The sequence below is a fragment of the Octodon degus genome, unplaced genomic scaffold (assembly GCF_000260255.1).
Source record: "Octodon degus isolate 3935 unplaced genomic scaffold, OctDeg1.0 scaffold00229, whole genome shotgun sequence".
Lineage (NCBI taxonomy): Eukaryota > Metazoa > Chordata > Mammalia > Rodentia > Octodontidae > Octodon > Octodon degus.
Window position 1 is genome coordinate 448,830 of NW_004524805.1, and position 5,474 is coordinate 454,303.

Here is a 5,474-nt window from a genome sequence, read left to right on the forward strand (position 1 = left end):
TCTTATACTAGGGAAACTATACGATATTTACACATGTGTATCTGGTTTATTTCACTTATGAGTATATCTTCAAGTGGCATCCACTTCAATATAAAGGCTTCGAGTTTATCATTCTTTATAGCTCAGTAATACTCCATTGTGTAAAAATACCACATCTTTTTCAACCATTCCTCAGGTGCTGGGCACCTTGGTTGTTTCCAAGATTTGGCTATCACCATTTGTGCTGCTATAAACATAGGCATACATATATCATTATGATAGGATGTTTTCAGATCCTCCAGGAAAATTCCCAGTAGAGGAATAGCTGGTTTAAATGGGATTTCCAGTCCAGCTTTTCTTTCTTTTTTTTTTTTTTGGACGAAAACCACAAATCACTTTATTCAAATTAGTAACATCAAAACAGCTGGCTTATGGAGGCCACACATGTCCCAAGTGTAGCCCACCTGTGTGGTGGGAACGCCTTCTTCCATGGCCGTTCTGAAGTGCTGAAGCTACAGGGAGAGGTGGAACTGAATGGTTTTACACTTCTTATACTAGTAATATTTATGCTAAAGTAACTTGGTTGGGTTGACTTTCCAGTTCTTCAGGGTCCACCTCCAGCTCAGAGGAGGCCGTTTGCCATCCTGCACTGCCTCAGCACTTCGTTGAAACCTTCGCAGAGCTTCACATCAGGCTGGTTCTTCCCCCACTCCAGAAACTGCTTGATCTCAAAGTAGCAGGGGGCCCCGGTCTCCTGCTGCTGCAGCTGGGCCCCCTGAGGCTCCTGATAAGTGATGTCGGGCTTAGTGGCCTCGCCCCTGCGCCCTCCACTGAAGCCACCTGTGATGGCATGGCCCAGCTTGTGCCCCACAGCGGAGCCCACAGCCACACCTGCTGCGGTGGTGGCCATCTGGGCCATCAGACCAGGTTGCCGGGGGCGCAGCAGCAGGGGAGCCCACAGCAGAAGGCGGGGCCACCACCGGGGTCGGGGCCGTAGGGGCCGGTCTCGGTGCTGGCCGGGGCGCAGCTCACATCTGGGGGGCCCGGCTGGCCGGAGAGGGAACGCGGGAAGTGCGGCTTCGGCTTCCACGAGGCATCTTCACACACCACTACTCTGCGTCCTCAAAAGCCAAACTCCCCAGTCCAGCTTTTCTAAGGAGTCTCCACAGTGATTTCTATAAGTTGCACCAGTCTACATTCCCACCAGCAGGGGGGAAGGATTCCTTTTTCCCCACAGCCTCTCCAACATTTGTTGTTGGGTAATTTCTTTATGATAGCCATTCTTTCTGAGGTGAGATGATATCTCAATGTTGTTTTAATTTGCATTTCGTGGATGGCTAGTGATGTGGAGCATTTTTTCATATATTTATTCGCTTCTTTAATTTCATCCTCTGAGAAGTGTGTGTTCATCTCAGATGCCCATTTCTGAACTGGGTCTTTAAATTTTGGGGCCCTAGTGTTTTTTAGTTCTTTATAGATTCTAGAGAGCAGACCTTTGTCTGAGTACTTGTCATGATTTTTTCCAAATTTGTGTGTTGTCTTTTCACTTTGTTGGTAATTTCTTTTGACATGCAAAAACTCAGTAAGAGTAGGTCCCAGTTGTTAATTCTTTCAACCATTTCCCGTGCGATTTGATTTTTGTTCATGAATTCTTTGCCTACCCCTATGTCTTCAAGAGTTCCTCCTACTTTCTCTTCCAAGAGATTTAGTGTCTCTGCTTTAATGTTTAGATCTTTAATCTATTTTGACTTTAGCTTAGTGCATGGTGATAGACCTGGGTCAAGTTTGAGTTTTCGGCATGTAGAGAGCCAGTTTTTCCAGCACCATTTGTTAAAGAGGCTATCTTTCTTCCAGTGTGTATGTTTGGCCCCTTTGTCAAAGATAAGGTGGCTGAGTGTGTTCGTAGGGGCTTCAGCATCTTCTAATCTATTCCATTGATCCTCAGGTCTATTTTGATGCCAGTACCATGCTGATTTTATCACAGTAGCCTTGTAGTATAATTTCAAGTCAGGAATTGTAATGCCTCCTGCCTTGTTTTTATTGCCCAGGATTGCCTTTTCTATTCTAGGTCTTTTCTGGAGCAGGCTTGAGTTTGAAGCCATCCTGTGCTACATAGCGAATTCAAGGCCAGCCTGAACTTTATATAGACTGTCTCTAAAAAAAAGAAAAGTATAGTAGGCTTGTAAATAGAAGTAGGAAAATTCACTAGAACTGGGAAAAACCAAATATCCAGTCTACTTATTCTAGTCTTCTATATATTGTTTTTCACAGTAGTACTTGTGACATCCACAGTTCACAATGTAATGCCCTTTTTATTTATTTTTTTTGTGGTTCTGGGGATTGAACTCAGAACCTTGTGCTTGCCAGGCAGGCACTTATTTTACTGAGCTATCTCCCTGGCCTTGTAATGTCCTTTTTAAAGAAACTCTTGTGCCATGCTCGCCCTGCCCCCTGTGTGTTTTGAGACTGGGCATCTTAGTGCACACCTCTGATCCCAGCTCTTGGGAGGCTGAGATAACCTCAGCAGATTAAAGCACTTGAGGGGCCAGGGGTTCAATCCAGGCCATGCTGGCCCCACGGCACGCTGAGACTGGGTTGAGACTGAGCATGGTGGCGTGCGCCTGTAATCCCAGCTCTTGAGAGGCTGTAAACAGGCAGATCACTGAGTCCAATCTAGTAGTGAGACCCTAAACACCCTGTAGACCCTTCCCTAAAAAATACAAAAAAAAAAAAAAACAAACAAAAAAAACAAAAAACACCTTACAGATTCTTCACATTGCTGTAGTTTTAGGCAAGGGCTTCGTGTTATTTATTTTTCATGTTATTTATTTCATGTTATTTAATTTTTGGATACTGGGAATTGAACCCAGGGCTTTTATACCAAACTACTTCCTTAGGTCTTTTATTTTTTATTTTGAGACAGTAACTTTATAATTTACTTTTTAAGTAAATTATGAAATACAACAAAATGTAATTTACATAAAGGTGTTTATGAATAAGAAAAAAATTTAGTAAATAGTCAGAAGGCATCAGGAGTCATAGACTTAGTACTTTTATTAGGAACTAAAGAAAAAGTGGCTAAGAAAGCAGGTGGATAACTATGAGTCCAGTCTAGTAGTGAGACCCTGAACACCCTGTAGACACTTCCCTAAAATACAAAAAAGAAAAACAAAACAGGAATTTGTTTCTCACAGTTCTGGAGGCTGTAAGTGTAATCACAGGGTTTAGTTGCTTCTGAGGACTTTTCTTCAGCAGATGGCTGCCTTCTTCCTGCATGTTCACAGAGTAGAGAATAAGAGCAGCCTCACTATTCTTACAAGGCCAAGAATGCTATCACATCAGGGTTAATGAGCCCTGTATTTATTGTAGTGTCCCTTCATATGGCTGCTTCTTTTCTTGAATATTTTCTTTTGTTTGCAATACTGGGGATTGAACAAAATTTAAAAAAGAAAGAAAGAAAAGGGCTATGGATGTGGCTCAGTGATAGAGCTCTTGCCTGTCATGCACTGAGCCCTCTGTTCAATCCTAGCTCTTTCAAACAAAAAAAAAGGGAAGGCTTGGCATATAGCTCAGTGGAACAGTGTCTGCCTGGCAAGTGAGAGGTCCCAAGTTCGATTCCTGATGCCATAAATAAATAAATGAATGTTTGTATATAAGTATATATGTATGTATGTATATCAGTATATCAGTGGATATCCCTCAAATCTCTTCCCATCTCACAGGATGAAACCTGGTGTTTTCAAATGTTTTACCAGGCCCTGTGAAAGTCCCTACCTCTGTATCCTAAGTGCTTATTCCTCTCTACCTTAGCTACTGTGGATTCATGAACAAATCAAGCACACAAGTATGCTTCTACTTGCCTTTCTTTTAGTTGCAGTTTAGTAGCTTGGTCTTGGTCTTTGCCTCTATCTGCCTCCATTTCTGCCTGTCTCTCTTGCCCTTTTCTTTTCTTTTTTTTTTTTTTTTTGAGACAGTGTCTTGCTGTGTAGTCCAGGCTGGCCTTGAACTTATTATGTAGCCCAAGATGGCATGAAACTCATGGTGATCCCCTGACTCAGCTTTATGAGTGTTAAGAGTATCGATGTGTGCCATCACCTCTGGCTGTTTTGTTGTTTTGTTCAGGTCTTTCCTGAGATGGCACCTCAGAAAGGCTGTCTTCCAGATTCTTCCCACTGCTGCAGTTTTAGGCCAGGGCTTCATGTTATTTATTTATTTGCATTAATAGGATGTTTTCCTTATAACTTTTTAACATGCAATATGCAAACATCTCCCTGTATTCTGCATTTTATCAGTGTATCTTGTTCAGTATTAGACTACTCTTTCTAAAGCCTAAACCTTTTCAGTAGATCATTTTGGGTTTGTTTTTTGGGGGGTACTAGGAATTGAACCTAGGGCTTTTATACCAAACTACTTCCTTAGGTCTTTTTTTTTTTTTTTTTTTTTTTTTTTTTTTCGGAACCGGGGATTGAACTCAGGCCCTTGCACTTGCCAGGGAAGTGCTTATTCCACCGAGCCATCTCCCTGGCCCTTCCTTAGGTCTTTTATTTTATTTTTTATTTTGAGACAGGATCTCCCTAAGGTGCCTAGGCAGATTTTGAACTTATGACCTACTTGCCTCAGCCTCCCAGAGTGCTGGGATTACAGGTATTGTACCACAGATGATTCTTATTGGCAGTTGACTGAATCTACTGGAAGGATTTTAGAAGAATTAGTCTTTTTTTTTTTTTTTTTTTGGCAGAACTGGGGATTGAACTCGGGCCCTTGCACTTGCCAGGGAAGCATTTATTCCACTGAGCCATCTCCCCAGCCCCAAGAATTAGTCTTGAACTGGCTCACATCTTCTATTTGCGGAACCACAAATATCTGTTCAGTACTGTCTCAGTGCTTCCCATTACATGCAGGTTTATGTTTTCATATCTGTTACTCTGATTAATCTCATTTTTTCCCTATGTTTTTCTTCATTGATTTTCTTGTCTCCAGTTGTATCCTCATCTCTGATTCAACACCTGTTTCCAAGCCTAGCTTGTCAGTCTTCATGAGGCCATTCCTGTTGCTGTAGCACTAAATCTGTTTCACACCTTCTGTTAGACTTGCTTCATTTACATATCTCCTTTTTTAAAATACTCATGTAGGTATTTGAGAATACTTTTCTTTTTTTCTTCTTTTAGTGGCCCCAACGAAATCTAGGCATCTAATAGTATTCTAATAAATATTTGAGAGCACTGAACCCTGCAACAGAAATCGAGAGACTATGCAAATACAGAGCACCATGCATGAGCTCTTGTAACTAACTGTCCTCAAGTAATGTTTATATCAGGTTATTTATTAATTTATTTGTGTGTGTGTGTGTGTGTGTGTGTGTCCAGCTCAGCCCACCAGGGGGCAGGGCAGGCTGGCATGTGGTCCTGGGGGATTGAACCGCGGTCCCTGTGCTTTGCTAAGCTTGTTCTTTTTTTTTGTGTGTGTGTGTATGTGTGTGTGTGTGTGTGTGTGTG

The 5,474-nt window shown here is 42.0% G+C and overlaps 1 protein-coding gene and 1 pseudogene across 5 annotated transcripts in view; one reads left to right on the forward strand and one right to left on the reverse strand.

Moving 5' to 3' along the window:
• The window catches only part of Katna1 (katanin catalytic subunit A1), a 52,482-nt gene that overhangs the window by 22,444 nt on the left and 24,564 nt on the right, over positions 1–5,474 (forward strand). The gene's annotated exons all lie outside the window — the stretch shown is intronic.
• On the reverse strand, positions 548–1,111 carry LOC101587401 (annotated as a pseudogene).